Raw genomic sequence first — 22,198 nt, 5'->3', positions numbered from 1 at the left:
AAAAATCCAGGCAGCTTACATTTCAAACTCTTGCAGGGGTGGTGCACTCCGCAGAACAAACAGACACTCTCTTGGACCGCAGCCAACGTCGCGAAAGCTGATCAATTAATTCGACAGCAGACGGCCACAAGTGCGCGCAGTAAATTACCGAGGCATCAAAAAAAAAGGCAGGAAGCGCCTGGGCAATTTAAGAGAGAGAAAGAGGGAAAAAAAAACCCTAACACCGCGCTTCCCCCTTCAGAGTGCTGTTGTCTAAATCCATCAAACTAGTCATGCTAATTAGGGTACAGAGACGGCTCTGCATTTAGGCAATGCTGGTGGCTTTCTGATGTGCAGAGTTGGAAGCAGTTTTTTTTTGTTGCCTGGATTCTGGGGGTGGGAGGAGGGGTTAAGCAGCCCTTGTCAACTGCACAGTCTCAAAAAAAAACCCTCTACAACACTGAATATTATTAGCAGAGGGAATAAAAAAAGATCCCCAGTGTTGTGTATTTATTTATTTTTTGTTGTTGCTGCTCTGTGGGAAAATGTTTTAGAAAAGGAGACCATTTGCAAGGCTGACTACATAGTTCAGCTGTGGCAGCCCTTTCCTGACACTGCATCCTCTGGTAACCACCACTTCCTTCACAGAAGCAACCTCCACACACACAAATATAGAGAGAGGCCGCCATTGCTGAAGATTCAGCTGTTTGGTTTAACTTGACTGACCTGCAGTCGAGATTCTTCTCACTGAGGTGAAGTTAAAGGAGGCGAGGCTGGGACTGAGAGGCAGGAAGCTCAGGTAACCATTGCCAAGCCAAACAAGTATGCAGTGGGGGGGGGGGGGGGGGAGGGGGGAGGGCAGGGGGGAGGGTGATTAAAGCACCTCCATCCTTACAACTCCAAATTTAACTCTTAGAAGGGTGCTGAGTTTGGCAGGTAAATTAAGGAGCTGCAGGAAGGGAACGAACAAAGAAATACACTTTCATTTAACAAAAATGAAAAATTCTAATCACTGAATTAAATATCTACTCCAAAATGCAAATATTTTCTCCCAGTGCGTGTCCATCAAACAACAAAAAATCCTGCTTGCCCGTGGTTCAAATTTCCCAAGAAACAATCAAAAAACACCACCGTTTACAGCGCCATCTCAGCGTACATGTCTCACAAACTTCCCTACATCCGTACCTCCCTCCAAATTCTCCTCGACCTTCTCCCACCTCAACGGCATAGCCACCAGCTCACCACACCACAGGAGGTCGTCTAGTAGAGGATAAGCACACACATTCCAGTTGTCGCTGCGTAAAAATATTTAACTTTTATGAAGTGGGACGCAAGTCTCGTTAAGGGGCCTTGGTTTGACAACTCTGGTTAGCTGCCAAGAGCCAAGTAAAATAAAACGTTCTGGGGGACGTGTTTCCGCATTGGCTCAGATGGAAATTGCACTGGGGGGGCACTGAGGCCCAGAGACCAGGAAGGTCCAGGGTTCAATCCTCAGCCAGGGTTTTGGTAACATGGAAACATAGAAGATAGGAGCAGGAGTAGGCCATTCGGCCCCTCGAACCTGTTCCGCCATTTAATGAGATCATGGCTGATCATCCAAATTCAGTACCCTATGTCATGAATCTTATCATTCATGAAGAAATGACTCATGAAATAACGCTGGGCGGCCAGCTGGTGGCACCGTCCAAGGAGTATAAATACTCGGGCGTGGGCCCAGCTTGCCCTGGATGTTTTTGTAACCAGGAACTAGTGATGTAACTAGAATCTCATGGTTGTGAAACAGTTGATTAAAGCCTTGTTTTATACTCAACCAAGTGCTTAGTGAGTATTCTTATGTCACCCTGTCCCTGCTTTCTCCCCATATCCCTTGATCCCTTTAGCCTTAAGAAATATATCTAACTCCTTCTTGAATATATTTAATGAATTGGCCTCCACTGCCTTGTGTGGTAGAGAATTCTACAGGTTCACCACTCTCTCTGGGTGAAGAAATTCATCCTCAACTCAGTCCTAAATGGCTTACCCCTTATCCTTAGACTGTGACCCCTGGTTCTGGACTCCCCTGCCATCGGGAACATCCTTCCTGCATCTAGTCTGTCTAGTCCTGTTAGAATTTTTTAAGTTTCAATGAGATCCCCTCTCAACTGTAGCAGTGCTACAATTGGCCTCAGCAAACCTGAGTTAGAGGAGGGCAAAAATTATCCATGACTTGACCACTATCTAGTATAGTGCTGCGGGCGTCTCTCTCACGGGAGGACAGGAATCATATGTGATGCGGCCATGGTGGAACAGTCGAGCAGAAAAACTAACTGAACGCACCCATAAAGAACTGACTTTTGGGGCAAGGTACCAGTCAATACCAACGGAGCTGCGAAATAAATCAAACACTGTATAGTCTACTGAGCCACGCGAATCAGGAAGGCAAGTCCTAACGCACCATCCCTGGTCTATTCTGAATTAGCCACTCTAAGTAGCCGCAGGCAGCTACACTTGGGGTACGGTACCATAGTGGTTATGTTACTGGACTAGTAATCCAGAGACGGGAGTTCAAACCCCACCACGGCAGCTGGGGAATTTAAATTCAATTAATTCAATAAATCTGGAATAAAAAGCTGATATCAGTAATTGTGACCATTAAACTTTATTGCAAGGGGGTTGGAGTATAAGAGTAAGGAAGTCTTGCTCCAATTGTGCAGGGCCTTGGTGAGACCACACCTGGAGTACTGCGCAGAGTTCTGGTCTCCTTATCTGAGGAAGGATAGACTTGCCTTGGAGGCGGTGCAACGAAGGTTCACTAGATTGATTCCTGGGATGAGGGGGCTGTCCTATGAAGAGAGATTGAGTAGATTGGGCCGATACTCTCTGGAGTTTAGAAGAATGAGAGGTGATCTCATTGAAACATACAAGATTCTGAGGGGGATTGACAGGGTAGATGCTGAGAGGTTGTTTCCCCTGGCTGGAGAGTCTCGAACTAGGGGGCACAGTCTCAAGATAAGGGGTTGGCCATTTAAGACTGAGATGAGGAGGAATTTCTTCACTCAGAGGGTTGTGAATCTTTGGAATTCTCTGCCCCAGAGAGCTGTGGATGCTCAGTCGTTGAGCATATTCAAGGCTGAGATCGACAGATTTTTGGACTCTAGGGGGGAATCAAGGGATATGAGGATAGGGCGGGAAAGTGGCGTTGAGGTCGAAGATCAGTCATGATCTTATTGAATGGTGGAGCAGGCTCGAGGGGCCGAATGGCCGACTACTGCTTCTAGTTCTTATGTACCGGATTGTCGTAAAATCCCATCTGGTTCACTAATGTCCTTTAGGGAAGGAAATCTGCTGCCCTTACCCGGTCTGGCCGATATGTGACTCCAGACCCACAGCAATGTGGTTGACTCTTAACTGCCCTCTGAAATGGCCGAGCGAGTCACTCAGTTGCACCAAACCGCTTCAAAGAATCAAAATCCTGGAACTCCCTCCCTCACAGCACTGTGGGAGTACCTTCACCACACGGACTGCAGCGGTTCAAAAAGGCTCACCACCACCTTCTCAAGGGGCAATTAGGGATGGGCAATAAATGCCGGCCTTGCCAGCGACGCCCACATCCCAGGAACGAATTAAAAAAAAACCTGCGATAAGAAAGGTGGTAAGAAATACACGGGATAGAGATTTTGCTTCCGATTGTTACCCAGCAATCCTTGCTGAAAGTGTATATGGACACTGGGTGAGGGCAGATCGGGCTCAACCATGGGCTATTTGCACTTATTTCTGCTGCGCGCCCAAAAAGAATGGATGGTCCTTTGGACAAAGTACCTCAGGGTCTCCATTTCCTGTGGAACCTACAGAATCATGGCAGCTCCTTCAGGAAAGGAGGAGTAAAAGGAAGAAAGTGCAAAGAAGAGGGGGATGAGGGAATAGAGAACGCAGCTAAGCAACTTTCTGAGAATCCCAATGATTCATTTGTAAATCTTCACAAGGAAAAAGCCGTGCTCACCCACCAGCTCGGTCTTATTGTCAAAGTGACCCAATTAAAAACTGAAACGGCAGGATTTCTGCTTTTGGAATTCCGTCAGCAAGCTACACTCATGGAATAACCAGGAATAGCCCCCTCACGCTCTGTCCAAACTCAAGCATGTTGAATTTGGAGCAAAGTAGATTGCACGAGTTCCGTAGCGTTGATGGAAATTCAGATTGCAAACCTGACAATAATGCCCGCTCAGAATGGTTCTCAGTGAATTTTAGTGGACACCAGTGAGGTAATAAAACTCACTACGCACTTGGTTTGAGCATATAGCAAGGCTTTAATCAACTTGTTTCAGAACATGGCGGTCTAGTTGTACTTCACTAGCTCCTTGTCTTACAAAATGTCCCTGACAAGCTGGGGCCCACGCCCGAGTATTTATACTCCTTGGACGGCACCACCAGCTGGCCGTCCAGCATTATTTCAGAAGTAGTTTCTTGATGATGAGATTTGTAACAACCAGTCTGAAAGTCCAAGCTTGAGAAGTCTGCTGTAAAGGTGCCTTCTAAATCAAAGCACCCCGTAAACTAGCATCATGTTCTAACCAATCTGCAAGGATCATTATATTCAAGTGGAGCACGTGTACATCATGCTTCACTAAGGAATCAATGGAGTAAAAGCAAAGGCAGGAACACTGACCACTCGTTAGGGGTTCAGGTTGCTTTTCCTCACCTGGTTTCCACTGCACCGCCGCGCTCCCCCCCCCACCCCACACGGTAGGTACACTTGTGCCCGTCTGGTTTCACCTTTCTTGGCATGCCAGCCTTTCAGTAACATACTGGGTTCCTTCCGATCATAGAATGATACAACACAGAAGGAGGCCATTCGGCCCATCGTACCTCTTTGGCAGAGCTACCCAATTAGTCCCACGCCCCTGCTCGTTCCCCATCGCCCTGTAAATGACTTCCCTTCAGGTATTTATCCAGAAAGTTACTATTGAATCTGCTTCCACCGCCCTTTCAGGCAGCGCATTCCAGATCACAACAACTCGCTGAGTACAAAAAAATGTTTCCTCATGTCGCCTCTGGTTCTTTTGCCAATCACCTTAAATCCGTGTCCTCTGGTTAGCGACCCTCCTGCCACTGGAAACAGTTTCTTCTTATTTACTCTGTCAAAACGAATCGTGATTTTGAACGCCTCTGTCAGATCTGCTCTTAACCTTCTCTGGTCTTAAGGCGAACAACCCCAGCTTCTCCAGTCTCTCCACATAACTGAAGTTCCTCATCCCTGGTATCATCATTCTAATAAATCTCTTCTGCACCTTTTCTAAAGCCTTCACATCCTTCCTAAAGTGTGGTGCCCAGAATTGAACACAATATCCAGCTGGGGCCTAACCAGAGTTTTTATAAAGGTTTAGCATAACTTCTTTGGTTTTGTACTCTATGGCTCTGTGAATAAAGCCAAGGCTTGCTTTTTTAACAGCCTTCTCAACTTGTCTTGCCTCCTTCAAAGATTTGTGTACATATACCCCAGGGCCTCTCGGTTCCTTCACCCCCTTTAAAATTGTACCATTTAGTTTATATTGCCAGCAAAAGTGGGAAACCGCAGCGTATGGAGTCCCCGCCCCACCCCTTAGTATCATTGACCATGCAAGGACTGGATGGGGGTACCCGGAATCAGCAGAGTCCTGGCATTACCGGGCTCATGTCATTTTCCAATGGGTTTTTCCCAGACTTTTGGTGGGAGCCCAGCGGAACCGGAGGGGACATTCAGAACCCTCATCTTCCAATCCCTCATGGCTCCCACTCACCCTATCTCAGCAACCCTCTCCAGCTTTACATTCCCTCTTCAGTCCCCGTCTCTGATCTTTTATGCACCCCTCCCTTCATTTCGCCCCAACATTGGTCGGCAGAGCCTCCAAGCGGCTCGGCTCCCGTCTCCGGGTTTCCCTCCCCTAAACCGCTCTGCCTCTCTCCATCTTTAAATCTCTTCGCAAAATCCATCTTTTGCACCAAACTTTCAGTCACCTGTCCCAATGCTTCCATCATGGCTCACACCTTTCAGAAGAAACTTCTTTAGCCAGCGAGTGGTTAGAATGAAGAACTTGCGACCACATGGAGTAGTTGAGGTGAATAGCATTGATGCATGTAAGGGGAAGCGAGATAAGTGCATGAGTACAGGGCCTGGGGAGTCCTTTCTGTTTTCTCCCTATTCCACTCCTGAAGGTAGTGGATCATTTTGCGGAACGTTTCCGCAGGCAGCACTGGCCATTCAGTCCCTCACCCAAGTTGCTGCTCTCCATGTGTGGAACCTCAGCAGGCTACTCAACAACAGGGCCCATCACAGTTGAGCTGAACCCCTGCCCTTATCCCACGGCCACTTGTCATGAGGAAGGATGCTTCCTTACATTATCCTGCTTCTCGGGCCCAGGGACAAGAGGGCTAATATGTAGCCCCCCCCACCACAGCACCACTCTGGCACAGACCGGATAAGACAGCACAGACCGAAGACTGAAGCTGGGATTTTCCTGCTCTGTTGAATCCGGTGCCACATCCTACAATGTAATTTCTCCACTGAGGCACCAGAGAGCTGGGTAGAAAATTGAATTCAAACACCTCCGTTCAGTCCGTAAGCATGACCCCGAGCTTCCGGTCGCCTGTCACTTTAATTCTCCGCTCCACTCCCACTCTGACCTCTCCGTCCTTGGCCTCTTACATAAGAACATAAGAAATAGGAGCAGGAGTGGGGCATTTGGCCCTTCGAGCCTGCTCCGCCATTCAATCAGATCATGGCTGATCTTCTACCTCATCTCCACTTTCCTGCACTATCCCTATATCCCTTGATTCCCTTAATATTCAAAAATCTATCGATCTCTGTCTTGAATATACTCAACGACTGAGCCTCCACAGCCCTCTGGGGCAGAGAATTCCAAAGATTCACCACCCTCTGAGTGAAGAAATGTCTCATCTCAGTCCTAAAAGGCTGACCCCTTGTTCTGAGACTGTGACCCCTGGTTCTAGGCTCTCCAGCCAGAGGACACTGTTCCAATGAAGCTCAACGTAAGCTCGAGGAACAGCACCTCATCGTTCGATTAGGCACTTTATAGCCTTCTGGACTCAACATTGAGTTCAACAATTTCAGATCATAACCTCGGCCCCTATTTAATGTTTTTTCACACATGGCAGCTGTTGATTCTGCCATCGCCATTTACACCTCATCTAGACCCATCTTTTGTTTCTTAACTTGTCCCATTACCATCTCCTTTTGCCTCGCACCATCATCCCTTTAGTCGTTTAATCTCTCCTGCCTTCCAGCCTATCACAGACCTTCCCTTTTGTTCTTTCCTCCCCTCCCCCCTTTCCCTGCCCCTGCACTTGCTTAAAAACTGGTTCCATCTCCAGCTTTTTCCAGTTCTGACGAAGGGTCATCGACCTGAAACGTTAACTCTGTTTCTCTCTCCACAGATGCTGCCTGACCTGCTGAGTATTTCCAGCATTTATTTCAGATTTCCAGCATCCGCAGTATTTTGCTTTTGTAGCAAATTCGAATACTGTAGTCAAATTTTTTTTTAAAACATCATTGTGTGACTTGCTGATATTTGCATAGAGTGCACAGGCAAACTACTATGGGCTGTCAGTCTTGTTCGCGGAGTGTCTATTGACACCACTGTGTGAGCCAGTGAGTTGGAGGCGAGGCGGGACCCTACACACAGCCGTTCATTTCACTCTGGAAGAAAATCCACAGGAGATTCAAGCTCGCTGAATGAACTCTATTTAGCTTTTAACATGCCTGTAATTGAGTTCACCTAAACCCCATTATTCTTTGCACTGGTGATGGATAACGTATTGTACACACACACACATACATATACACACATACATATACACACATACACACATATATACACATACATACACATATACATATACAGGAAACTCTCTTTTAACCGGCACCTAAATATCCGGAAATCTCTCTTAACCGGCAAAATTCAGGAGTAGGTTCAGGTAAGTTTTACTATATATTAGTGGCCGTGTAACCGGGGTTCCTGCACCTGTGGCCGTGCAACAGGGACTCCTGGATCTGTGGCCGTGTAACCGGGACTCCTGCACCTGTGGCCGTGTACGGGGCTCTCGTACCTTGGTAAGTATACCTACCTCTCTGTAATCCGGACTTTTTGATCAACCGGCACCACGCCGGTCCCGTCGGTGCCGGATAAAAAAGAGTTTCCTGTACATACATACACATATATATATATTAAAAGATGAGGCATCCTACTAAGGGTCATCTGTCTGCCTGGATGAATCCTTCCCCCAGGGGTTCTGTCTCCTAGATATTTAGCCAAAAAACATGACATCATTTTCCTACAGTCGATTATTTCAAAACAGCGCTGCCTTCTCAGAATTACAACAGCAGGGACTAAAAGTGTGTGGAAACATTTAATGACTCTACACATCTGTTAATGGCCTTACCTGCTCTTCCAACAGATCTTGCTTCAAGGACAACACATCACAGGACTTTCTAGCCGCAACTTAAAACGTTAGACATACCATGGCAACCACACCCTTTGAAAATGTGTTATTTATTATCCGAGCTCTGGTGTCCGGCACACTTTGTGGTACAGTACTGTGGCATTGGACCAGATAAAGAAGCCACACTGGAGTACGATGACCAACTTCTACAATTCACCAACTCTTCAAGGCTGACTCTGTGAGGGGGAGGTGACGCTCCTGTTGTAGCATGTTCCTGTTGCAACCTGCCTGGCGGTTTTACATCACAGCACACATTTCCTCACCAGTTGCAACCCTCCTCGGCCAGGAGGGTGGGATCTGCCCGAGCCACGCCCTTCTGGGCCAACGCTAGCTTGCTTGAGCCATAGCGCATGGGGAAAAGAAAGACCTGCATTTCTATAGCGCCTTTCACGACCACCGAACGTTCCAAAGCACTATACAGCCAATGAAGTGCTTTTTTTGAAGCGTAGTCACTGTTGTAATGTAGGAAACACGGCAGCCAATTTGCGCACAGCAAGCTCCCACAAACAACAATGTGATAATGACCGGATGGTCTGTTTTAGTGATGTTGATTGAGGAATAAATATTGGCCCAGGACACCGGGGGTAACTCTCCTGCTCTTCTTTGAAATTGGATCTTTTACATCCACCTGAGGGGGCAGACGGGGCCTCGGTTTAACGTCTCATCCGAAAGACGGCACCTCCGACAGTGCAGCGCTCCCTCAGTACTGCACTGGAGGCCATAAAATGTTGTAATTTTGTGGTAACCCAATGCTTCTGTGTCCTGCGTGGTGCGCTAACATGTTTCTCCAAGGTTTCTCCAAGGTAGGCTCACAGATTGCCACATAGTTGGTCCTCCTTTCAGCCTGACATCTAGTGGATTATGATGCTGAGAATAATTCTAACCTGGTACAAATCTGAACTTCAGTTCAAGCAAGCTGCGTCAAGGCCAGTGTCTTTGAAACTAATTACAATGTTATGACTGATGTAAGAAAACTACTAGGCACTTGGTCTAAGCTTTAATCAACTGTTTTACAACATGGAGGTCTAGTTGTTCTTCACTAGTTCCTGTTACGAATGTCCTGCGCAAGCTGGGCCCGTGCCCGAGTATTTATACTCTCCCTGGAAGGCACCACCCGTAGGCCACTCAGTATTATTTCATAAGTCTTTCTTTCATGAATGACTGATTCATGCCAATGACCTCTTGATTTTTGGAGTCAGTTTTGTGCACATTAGTGTCAGAAATGACAGACTCAGCAGTGACATGTCTTCTTAATTGTATTACATTGTGTGTCAAACAACAAGCATCACCAAGTCAGTCATAGAACAACTTAGATGTAGACAAAGAGGTGATTCAACCCAAGATTATTTGGCCCCAATGGGGAAGTCTCTCTCACACAGGTCAGAGATACGATTCTAGCCCTCATTCTCTGACCCATGATCCCGACTCCCCATTGGGAGCATGGGATCATCCCTTGTACCTCCCTCTGCATTGACCCAACAACGTCCCTTTTAATCACAACCTCAGAACAGCAGGACTACAAAAAGAAAGCAAAATACTGCGGATGCTGGAAATCTGAAATAACAACAGAACACGCTGGAAAAACTCAGCAGGCCAGGGCAACATCCGTGGAGAGAGAAACAGAGTCAACGTTTCAGGTCGAAACCCTTCTTCAGAACTGAGAAAAAAGCAGGAAATGAAACAGAAGAAAAAGCAAGTTTGGGGGCTGGGAAATGGGGGAGGGGATGAAAGAACAAAAGGGAAGGTTTAGGAGAAGTGAAGAGACATTAAGAGATATTCAAGGTGAGACGAGATGGTAATGGGACAGATTAAGAAACAAAAGATGGCTCTAGATGAAGTGTGAAATGCGCTGGCAGAGTGAGAGACAGCTGCCATGTGGGAGAGAGAAAAAAAGAAAAGGCACAAACCAAATGTGTGGATAAAAAAATATTAATTTCCTGCTTTTTTCTCAGTTCTGACGAAGGGTTTCGACCTGAAACGTTGACTCTGTTTCTCTCTCCACGGATGTTGCCCTGGCCTGCTGAGTTTTTCCAGCGTCTTCTGTTGTTATTTCAGGCCTACAGTAAGAGCCTGATCGCTCCACTTCCCACATCAGCCCTGAGTGAAACAGACAGTATCTGGTGCCAATTCATGCTTAATTACAGGTAGTTGCACCCATTGGAATGGGATGAAGATAGCACAAGCGTATTTCGGTTCAACTCCCGACAGCCAGCAGACAAAAGACTTTCATGCCTCCACAACAACAGTGACTGCAGTTCAAAAGGGGAAGCTCGATAAATGCGAGGGAGAAAGGAATAGAAGGTTATGCTGATGGGGTGAGTTGAAGTAGAGTAGGAGGAGGCTCATGTGGAGAATAAACACCGGCATAGACCAGTTGGGCCGAATGGCCTGTTTTTGACTGCACATTCCATGTAAAAAGTACTTGATTGGCTGTGCAGCACTGTGTGTCATCTTGAGGGCATGAACGGCGCCATCAAAATGTAAGTTCTTTCATCCAATCGTCTGGGCTGGATTCAGTTCAAACCCAAGAACTGGAGGTGAAAGAACAACACTGCAACCCACTTCACAACCAGGAAGTTCGCCGTTATTATTTCATCACAAAAATACAAAATGCTGGCTAAAAATATTCTAAAATGAGAAGTAGAAATACAAGGGCAAATTTTGCCAGCCTATGCTCCGATGGGAAAGCTACACTTGAAGGGAGTACAGGTCAGAGGCAGGGCTGCGATTCTCTGACCCGCGAGTGTGGCCACTCACTGGGAGCGTGGAATTCACCAGCTGTCGGGAGAGCCGATTCCGCAGATCACTAAAACGGGTCAAGAAATACGACGTGTGTGTTTCAGGCGTCAGTTTGGCTCAGTTGGCAGCTCTGCGTCAGAATGTTCTAGGTTGGAGTCTCCACATTGCGAGTCTCACCCCGTGGTCTCGGCTTGACACTCCTCTGCGAGAACGAACGAACTTGCATTTACGTGGCACCTTTCACATCCTGAAGCACTTTCTAGCCAAAAAGAGTTACTTTTGAAGTTAATCACTGTTGTTTGGTTGGGATGCACAGCAACCAATTTGCAAGCAGAAAATGAGATAAATAATCAGGTAATTTATTTTGATGGAGTTGCTTGAGGGAGGAATGTTGGCCAAGACACTAGGATAAACATAGAAACATAGAAGATAGGAGCAGGAGTAGACCATTCGGCCCTTCGAGCCTGCTCCGCCATTCAACGAGATCATGGCTGATCATCCAAACCCTAGCACCCGGTCCCTACACTGACAGCCATCCCACCCAAGCCCTATCCCCGTAACCCCACGTATTTAATCCCCCCTAACACTAAGGGTCAATTTTTATCATGGCCAATCAACCTACCCCGCACATTTTTGGACTGTGGGAGGAAACCGGAGCACCCGGAGGAAACTCCCCACCACGGGATCTATTGCATCTACCGAAAGAGATGGACAGGGGACTTTGTTTAATGCATTATCTGAAGGACAGCACCGCTGACAATACAGCACTCCCTCAGTGCTGCACTGACGTGTCAGCATAGATTCTGAAGTAAGGCTTGAATTTATGGCCTTCTGACTCCAAGGCAAAAGTACGATCATTGATCCCAGCTGGCACTTAAATACTGCTGCACTGTTGGAGATGCTATTCTTCCGATGTCTGCCTGTCCAGGGGACGTTATTAAAGATCCCATTCGATTTGAAAATGAGCAGGGAGCTCCTACCAGTATCCTGAGCAACATTCCTTCCTCAACCACAGCTACTAATTCTATACTGATACCCGAGATGGCAAGAATGACGTACGAGGAGAGATTGGGTCGATTCGGCTTATACTTGGAGTTTAGAAGAATGAGAGGGGATCTCATTGAAACTTATAAAATTCTAACAGGACTAGACAGACTAGATGCAGGAAGGATGTTCCCGATGGCGGGGGAGTCCAGAACCAGGGGTCACAGTCTAAAGATAAGGGGTAAGCCATTTAGGACAGAGATGAGGAGGAATTTCTTCACCCAGAGAGTGGTGAACCTGTGGAATTCTCTACCACAGAAGGCAGTGGAGGCCAATTCATTAAATATATTCAAGAAGGAGTTAGATATATTTCTTAAGGCTAAAGGGATATAGGGAGAAGGCAGGGACAGGGTACTGAATTTGGATGATCAGCCATGATCTCATTAAATGGCAGAGCAGGCTCGAGGGGCCAAATGGCCTCCTCCTGCTCCTATCTCCTATGTTAAAAGCAACTATTAGCTGGTCATCAATCTCACTGCTGTTTATGGGACATTGCTGGCATCAAATAACAATAGCTAGCCCCTGCGATCAAATATTTTGACCTGACTCAACCAGATAATACTTGCATTTAAAAAGCACCGTCTTATTTTACAAAATCATTCTTTTTTTTTTATAGAAGTAACACTCGTTTTAGTTCCAGACAACATTCAGTCTTGGCTGCAGGGTCATGTGTTGGCTGGCTATTTCTGGGAGCGAGCAAGACACGGATACAAGCCTACAAAGTAACAGCCGGCTGATTTTTTGGGGGGATAATTAAAGTTTACGTGAACAAAGGAATTACGTCGGCATGGAAACACAGAAACACACCGAACAAGGGGGGCCACAGGCCGTGGACGGATAGGTAAGTAACCTATTCCAACTTCGCGCTTGCATCTGAACAAAATTAGACGCTGTCCATACTTGAACCTCAACGGGCGGATTCTGTCTCAACCAATCGCTACAGGTGAAATATTAAACACTTCCCCACAATGGAGCAGAAGATATGCATTTGAAAAACATGAGACCACCCAGGCGGACGGTGGGCAGGGAGGATTATTCGCATGATGTGTGGCGATCCCTTCCCTGTGTTTAAGTTACACACTTTGCATTCACACAACTCGAGTTCTGTGGGGAGGTTTTTTGTGATAAGCTCGTGCAATTTTTACCGTGAAGAGCTTGGGTTCGTGTATGGCCTTCAACGTAAAGAGAAGTCTCAAGGCAATTTGCAGATATGGTGCATAGAAACATAGAAGATAGGAGTAGGCCATTCGGCCCCTCGAGCCTGCTCCGCCATTCAATGAGATCATGGCTGATCATCCAAATTCAGTACCCTGTCCCTGCCTTCTCCCCCATATCCCTTGATCCCTTTAGCCTTAAGAAATATATCTAACTCCTTCTGTGGTAGAGAATTCCGCAAGGAAGAGGACATGGAATCGAGAGATCAAGAGGGATAACTGAAAGTTTGGTCCTTGAAATGAGTTTTAAAGGTGTTTAAAGGTGGAGAAGGAGGTGGGAAGGCAGAGGCAGTTAGGGAGAGAGTTCCAGAGAGTACAACTGAGGTGGCTGGAGATCCTCTCACCAATGGTGGAAGAGAGGAATTCATAGAGGCCAGAGTCAAAGGAACGGAGTGTTTGGGATAGGATATAGTTGTGGAGGAAATTATAGAGATACCACAGGATGAGATAGCATCTGTCTTGTTTCAGACTTGATAGTTCAGTGTCTGAATCTCCCCGAGACACAAACAGGACACCGAATGTATTTTTATTGAATGAAATTCAATTGCCCCCCACTTATTCCTGGCGCTGATGGTGTGGAACCATCATTTACTGATTGTAAGGTTTCCTGATGACTCTTTGAATGTCAGGAAAGTAAATACCAGATCTGAAACTGTGACCCCATCCACCGCCCCCACTCATCCTTGGCTCCTCCGTCAGGTTGTGGACTGGTCAACTTGACTCAGTTGGTGGCACCTGACGTAATATAACTCACTACACACTTGGTTTGAGCATAAAGCAAGGTTTTAATCAACTTGTTTCAGAACATGGAGGTCTAGTTGTACTTCACTAGTTCCTTGTCTTACAAAATGTCCCTGACAAGCTGGGGCCCACACCCGAGTATTTATACTCCTTGGATGGCGCCACCAGCTGGCTGTCCAGCGTTATTTCATAAGTAGTTTCTTGATGATGAGATTTATAACAGCACCCTCACCTCGGAGTCAAATGGTTGTGGATTTAAGCTCCACTCCAGGACTTGAGAACATCGTCTAAGCTGATGTTGGCTCCCTCCTATGCAGCACTGAGAGGATGCTGGAGGGGTCGATTTTAAGAGATTTTAAACCGAAGGCCTGCTTGCCTGTTTGGGTGGAAGTAAAATATCCAGAGGCACCATTCGAGAAGGGCAGATGACCTCTCCAGGTGCCTTGGCCAATACTTCACCTTCAAACAACACCGTCAAAAGCAGATGAAGTGGTTGGTCGTTGTATTTGCTGTATGCGGGACCTTGCTGTGTGTGCACCTTGTAACTCATTCGGTTGTGAGATGTTTTGGGATTTCTTGAGCGCTTGATAAAGCATTACACAAATGCAAATTCTTTCTTCAACACAAAAAAGAAAAATTGACAGATAATGTTCCAATGTAAAATACCAACACTTGGACTGGCTACATTTGCCTTTGTGAAAACTTTAACCCAGCTATAATTCAGCAGCTCACACACCAAGCCCTGAGGTGACGCTGCACTTTCTAATACATACATGACTCATTTTTAATGGCAATACGTTATTTGTCCTTTCTTGGTTTTTAGAAAAACATAGAACTATAGAAAAAATAGGAGCAGGAGTCGGCCATTCGGCCCTTCGAGCCTGCTCCGTCATATCATGGCTGATCCTCTATCTCAATACCATATTCCCGCTCTCTCCCCATACCCCCTTGATGCCTTGGAAAGGTAGGGAGCAGCCTCCACAAACCTGCGTCACAAGGCTTTGCTTAATCGCAGGATATTGGGCTGGAGGACATTTAAAAAAAAAATCATTCACGGGATGTGGGCGTCGCTGGCAAGCCCAGCATTTATTGCCCATCGCCAGTTGCCCTGGAGAAGGTGGCGGTGAGCCGCCAGAGTCATTTTAATTAACTGAATTTAAATTCCCTCAACTGCCGTGGTCACTTTGAGTATTGACGTGAAGAATTCATCTCTGTCCCATCTATGTTTCTAAAAGTGTATTCTCGGGCATGGTGCAGCAGGATCATTCAATTATGTACACTTCTATATGTCTTTTGTGCGTCCCGACAGGCGCAGGGTTGCGCATAGAAGATAGGAGCAGGAGTAGGCCATTCGGCCCCTCGAGCCTGCTCCGCCATTTAATGAGATCATGGCTGATCATCCAAATTCAGTACCCTGTCCCTGCTTTCTCCCCATATCCCTTGATCCCTTTAGCCTCAAGAAATATATCTAACTCCTTCTTGAATATATTTAATGAATTGGCCTCTACTGCCCTGTGTGGTAGAGAATTCCACAGGTTCACCACTCTCTGGGTGAAGAAATTCCTCCTCATCTCAGTCCTAAATGGCTTACCCCTTATCCTTAGACAGTGACCCCTGGTTCTGGACTCCCCGGCCATCGGGAACATCCTTCCTGCATCTAGTCTGTCTAGTCCTGTTAGAATTTTATAAGTTTCAATGAGATCCCCTCTCATTCTTGTGTTTCTATAGCTCCAGATCGCTTCCTTTTCTGATGTAAAACGGCAAACATGACGCTGAATTAACAACAATAACCGCTAGAAATGCAAAGCAGGTCGATCAGCATCTGAAAGAGAATGATCGGTTAATGCGCTGGGTGTAACCATTCACTCGTTTCTGACGGGCGGGCGACACCCAGATGTCAAGAGTTACACCTAAGTGTCAAGGGCCACGCCCACAACATGAAACCTCTTAACTGCTGGCTGACCTGCTGCCCTTCTTACGGTTTTTTAAAATATATTAACGGATTTCGCCGTTTCTTTTCACTCTTGCACACTACTGATTAGATCCAAGCCATCGCCGTCAACTGAACGCCAACCAGCTCACACTGTACTGAGCAGCGGACTGGGATCGGACTTCGAAATAAGAAGAAACTTCAAGCAAGATCCATTAGGTACAATATCGCGGTGTTGAAAAAATTAAACCCAATGCAGCCATGTTTGCCTGAGCGTTCAGACAGCGGCCTCTTTCATCAATCTCGCCACATCAAACATTTGCAGGCGTCCGCCCTGCATTCTCTGACCATGTATGGTGGCTGACTTCGTTCAGGCTCGGTGTTTGACAAGCACTTGTATATATTGAAACACTTGGCACGTGCAGCGCGCCGTGCCCCTTTGAATAGGATTAAGTGTGATAGATTACCTGAAATCAAGCTGCCTCGTTCCCCCCTTTGAGTCGACACCACTTTTCAGCAGCTAACAAAACCTTGAAGGAACAAGTGGCCCTCCAAATGAGCAACGGGTTTGCCGGTGTGGAGGCTCCTCCTGTCAAGTCAGACCACTGCAGCTTGATTCCGAGGTTAGGCAGGGTGACGAGACCTGTGTGACCAGCCAACCGGAACCTTAACGCTTTCTAATTTACGGCAACTCGGGTTCAGAAACCCGATGCAAATTGCACAAAGTTGCACACGATGCTTTGCAAATTACAAAATGAGTTGGACAAAATGTGCAAGCAGGCAGACAGAGTGGGGTGGTGGGATTAGTTTGGATTGTTCGATTAAGGAGCTGGCACTTGGGGCCAAATGGGCTTTTCTGTGCTGTACATTTTTACGGTGCTATGACAACAACAACAACTTGCATTTATATATAGCGCCTTTAACGTAGTAAAACATCCCAAGGCACTTCACAGGAGTGTTATAAGACAACGACACCGAGCCACATAAGGAGAAATTAGGACAGGTGACCAAAAGCTTGGTCAAAGAGGTAGGTTTTAAGGAGCATCTTCAAGAAGGAGCGAGACGTAGCGAGGCGGACAGGTTTAGGGAGGGAATTCCAGAGCTTAGGGCCCAGGCAACAGAAGGCACGTCCACCAACAGCCGAGCGATTATAATCAGGGATGCTCAAGAGGGCAGAATTAGAGGAATGCAGATATCTCGGGGGGGTTGTGGGGCTGGAGGAGATTACAGAGATAGGGAGGGGTGAGGCCGTGGAGGGATTTGAAAACAAGGATGAGAACTTTGAAATTGAGGCGTTGCTTAACCGGGAGCCAATGTAGGTCAGCGAGCACAGGGGTGATGAGTGAACGGGACTTGGTGTGAGTTAGGACACGGGCAGTTGAGTTTTGGATGACCTCAAGTTTACGTAGGGTGGAATGTGGGAGGCCAGCCAGGAGTGCGTTGGAATAGTCAAGTCTAGAGGTAACAAAGGCATGGATGAGGGTTTCAGCAGCGGATGAGCTGAGGCAAGGGCAGAGACTGGCGATGTTACGGAGGTGGAAATAGGCGGTCTTAGTTATGCTGCCACCGCCTGTCTGCTCATTCCTCGGTTGGTTCACACACCCACACAGCTATTCGTTTGCCCTGGCCTGCCCCAGGCACTGGGCTAGGGCCATCTGAAGAAACCAAGAACAATCTTAAAAGAAAGAAAATCACAATTCACACAGAAATACTGGTCATGCCAGATCCACTGCATAAATGGGTGCTTTCTAGTGCTGGCAGGCACAAGGGTGTCGAATACAAAGACACAAAAAAGAGACACCCAATTTCAAAACTAAATAAGGCATTAGCGCCAATGTGGGCTGGCATTAAACAGTCACATTTTAATTCCTGGTCCCTTTCGAACGCTGGCAAAACCTCCAAGCTCGCTAATCAGGCTGTTACGTAGACAAGGCTATAACACAGAATTTACTCGCTTGATGCTTCGCTTTCTCATGCATGACGTTGGCTAGGGCAGAGGTCTGTGTAAATGTCAAGAGATCACTTTTAGTTTGGATCTGAATTAACTTGTGGGGGGGGGAGGGTGTGGAGGAGGGAGGGGGGGGTGGGGTAGGGAGGAGGTGTTGGTGGAATGAGGAATTGTCACACCAGTACGTAGATGGTCAACGTGTTACGGTTCGAGAAGGCAGGAGGTTAATAAGGAAACTGTGAGCGTCACACCAACATATGAACAAGCCAATCAGTGGCAAGTTACAAAGTTCACATACAAAAAAAAACATGCAAGCAGGATTGGGTGGGTGGAGCACACAACATTAACTCTGACTGTTTCATTGTGCTTTTACTTTAACCCTCCAAAATAGACACTGCTTTTTCCCATGTCTCTTCTCTGTAAAACAGATTTCTCTACCAAACGTCCCAAAATGACGGAATGCAAAGCCGGAGAAATGCAGAATGAAAGATCATTCACCAGTTCACACTGCTCCAGAACTTAGTGGAAGCTTAGATTGTGCTGTAGGAGTGCTTCTGCAGTCCCCAAGGGGTTAAAACGTTAACCAGCAAGTGTAAGTTCTGCAAACACTGCCCTTATTAGTCACGAGTATTTTAGAGAAGCAGTTGTCGGCCAGTTCTGGTCAAGCGTCGGGCTAGACTTAGCCAAACAGCCAAAAGTAAATCTCACGGTGTAACTAAAGGCCTTTCGTATTTTCAGTGCCGCCAGACTCCCCAAACACGGGCATCGGGTAGCTGGTTTCAAGGCAAACGCAAAAACTGCTGGGACCCGCCGAGATTGGCTGCTGTGGGAAGCCGTAGCGAATTTGCAGCAGTTATACATCTGAATTCCAGCCAGCTCTCCGAGACCCGTGCTCAGGAAACCGAGTGGCCCCAGCAATGATCATCGCACAATGCAGAACCGCTATACTGTAGATTGGGGGAGGGGAACTGGGCACAAGAACCTGAGCCACTCCAGATTTTCCCAGTTACTTCGGTGCAACCAGATGCAAAGGAGCTTCATTATCTCTCTCCCCACCCTTAAAAAAAAACCCTTAAAGCTTTCCTCTTCAACCACACTTGCAACCACCTAACTCTTCCCTCAATTCCAGTTTGGAATTTTCCGTGCCCCCCCCAGTGAAGCAACATGGGGCAATTTTCCACGTTAGAATCTTTATATAAGTGTAATTTATTGTTGGTGCTCTTCCTGAAAAAAGCTCTTAAAGGCACAACTGATAAGAGATTTTCCAACCAGCAACTTGGTGATTCTATTAAGCAAAAAAATTCGGATTCTTCTCTCCGCTCTGCTGACCTCCTATCATGAGTATTTTCATCATGGACAAGAGTCCAGTAGACACAGAATACAAATTAACGTGGCTAATGTATCTTAGCCATGTCAGTGGTGGCTCAGTGGGTAGCACTCCCTCCTCTGAGTCAGAAGGTTGTGGGTTCAAGTCCCACCCCGGAGACTTGAGCACAAAAATCTAGGCTGACACTCCCAGTGCAGTGCCGAGGGAGGGCTGCACTGTCTGAGGAGCCGTCTTTCGGATGGGACGTTAAACCGAGGCCTCGTCTGCTCTCTCAGGTGGACGTAAAAGATCCCACAGCACTATTTCGAAGAAGAGCAGGGGAAGTTATCCCCGGTGTCCTGGGGCCAATATTTATCCCTCAACCAACGTCGTAAAAACAGTTTATCTGGTCATCATCACATTGCCGTTTGTGGGAGCTTGCTGTGCGCAAATTGGCTGCCGCGTTTCCCACATTACAACAGTGACTGCACTCCAAAAAAGTACTTCATTGGCTGTAAAGCGCTTTGGGACGTCCGGTGGTTGTGAAAGGCGCTATATAAATGCAAGTCTTTCTTTTTTTTACCATATTTACATTGGCACTATAACGGACACGTGCAAAAAACCAACGCCCACGGCAGCGAAGTATAAGTGCGCCAAGTGTCGGAACATCAACCTCGCCGATTGGAATTTCTACCTCGCAGGCTGCACCACAAGGCAGTCTGGTCATCTACAGCAAATCCAACAATAAACACAGCGCTGGAATTCAACACCGTGCAATTTATGACCGACAGTGATGATGTCCCCGCATGTCCTTCCTGAATACTGCACAGGCTCTACAATATACAGTGTGGAAATTCGGAACAGGAGGGCCAAATGTCTGCCAAACCACTGTCGAACACCAAAGAAATGTCACTGTCTCTTCACCCTCCCCCACCCCCCATCCACTCACCCACTCCCTTTTTTTTTATAAGCAGTTAAATTCAGTTTAAGACAAGACAGGAAGATCAGTAAAATACAATCCTCGGGAAGCCCGCAGTCAAGGGAATCTAACACACTGGGCCTTTTTGGGTAACGTTTAGTATATTTTAACTTCATCAACTGTTTCAATGCAACTCAGGGCACACATTTAAGTTGCTTGAAATTCTTGCAAGGTTCCTGTTTTTAAAAAAAAACAAATTAAGGCACATTAGCCCCTTCCCTCCCCCACCACAAACAACCCCCACCCCCCCCCCCCCCCCCCCCCGCCATAACTCCCCCACCTCCTTTCAGGAATTCCTTGTGCCTGTTCAAGCAAGAGCATCCAGAACACACCACTGTGACCTGCACGGGGAGAGCCATGATTAAGCAGTTTGCTTCGCAATGCTGCCAAAAGGAAGATACCATTGCTCAGCTGAGGGGAACAGGCATGGCAGTTCATGTGCCTGCAACACACCCGCTCTAACAAAAGCGACAGAGGGAAAAACGCCAAAGCCCACAAGGATTTTTTTGGGTCTGCGAATATTAGGCTGGGAACTGTGTCGCACAGCGGAACAGGACGATGTGCAGGCTTGCTGACTGACTGACTGCACACTGGGCCCCATTTTGCCTGAACCACTCGTTGTTACAGCAGGAGCAGACTTCAGATAATCACAGATTAATAAAACAGCCGAATCCCTCCCGCATGAGGTCATGCTTCCACAAACAGTAAAATGCCCTACCTTGTTCCCGTCACATACTGGCCCGTGCACAGCAACGATTTTCTGCCGAACCCATTTCTGATACAAGCACTCCACAAGGGCTGATACACAGCACTCGCCAGGCTCAAAGATTCCTGAGTGATTTTTTTTTTTCCCTTTTGGAAATGGAAGTTCAGTTTTAACCCATTCACTGGCTCAATGCTGCAAAAAGATGTATCGATCAAGTTTTCATCACCATCTCTTTCGTTCAAGATTGGAAATGAAGCCTTGAAAAGGGGCTCTTTAAATTTTTCAGAATCGAAATAATTGTTAAGCCCTACTTTCCAGAGGCTCGCTGGGTGGCTCAGTCGTTAAATGCAGGCCCCCTAGCGTGGAATTCAGCCTTGTACAGTCGGACAGTCTCCGGTTCAATCCCCAGTCGGGACCGAGTTAGCTGATTTCAACATGGGGTGCCGCGGCAACGGGGAGGCTGCATTGGCCGAGGCCCAGTAAGTCCAACCGCACCAGAGTGGACAACAGCTGACAACGGCCCTCGCCCCCCCCCCCACCCCACGACCTCCCCCATTTAACAGTATGTGGACACTCACATCAAGAATTACACAGTATTTACAGCATAGAAACAGGCCATTCCAGCCCAGCTGGTCCATGCCGGTGTTTATGCTCCACACGAGCCTCCTTCATCTAATCCTATCTGCATATCCCTCTATTCCATTCTCCCTCTCGTGTTTATCTAACTTCCCCTCAAATGCATCTATGCTAGTCGCCTCAACCACTCCATGTGGTATTATGTTTCACATTCTAACCACTCTCTGGGTAAAGACATTTCTTCTGAATTCCTTATTGGATTTATTAGTGACCATCTTATATTTATGCAGCACGGTGGCATAGTGGTTAGCAGTGTTGCCTCAAAGCGCCAGGGACCCGGGTTCGAATCCGGCCTCGGGCGACTGTCTGTGTGGAGTTTGCACATTCTCCCCGTGTTTGCGTGGGTTTTCTCCGGGTGCTCCGGTTTCCTCCCACAGTCCAAAGATGTGCGGGTTAGGTTGATTGGCTATGATAAATTGACCCTTAGTGTTAGGGGGATTAAATACGTGGGGTTACGGGGATAGGGTGGGATATGTGTTGGTGTAGGGGTTACGGGGATCG

General features: G+C 47.1%; 1 protein-coding gene across 15 annotated transcripts in view; it reads right to left on the bottom strand.

The window, feature by feature from the left end:
- The window catches only part of zmiz1a (zinc finger, MIZ-type containing 1a), a 527,531-nt gene that overhangs the window by 119,594 nt on the left and 385,739 nt on the right, over window positions 1-22,198 (bottom strand). Inside the window, exon 1 of one of the 15 annotated variants that reach the window (XM_085970556.1) lies at window positions 21,074-21,358. The exons of the other annotated variants lie outside the window; for them this stretch is intronic. The gene's annotated coding sequence lies outside the window, so the exon portion shown is untranslated. Of the gene's footprint in view, window positions 1-21,073; window positions 21,359-22,198 lie in introns of those variants that run through there. 15 annotated transcript variants of the gene reach the window in all.

Source organism: Somniosus microcephalus, chromosome 29, assembly GCF_052327205.1.
Source record: "Somniosus microcephalus isolate GS21.2 chromosome 29, FLI_Smic_1.0, whole genome shotgun sequence".
Lineage (NCBI taxonomy): Eukaryota > Metazoa > Chordata > Chondrichthyes > Squaliformes > Somniosidae > Somniosus > Somniosus microcephalus.
Note: the sequence above shows the minus strand (reverse complement) of the source record. Positions and strands in the feature narration are given on the sequence as shown.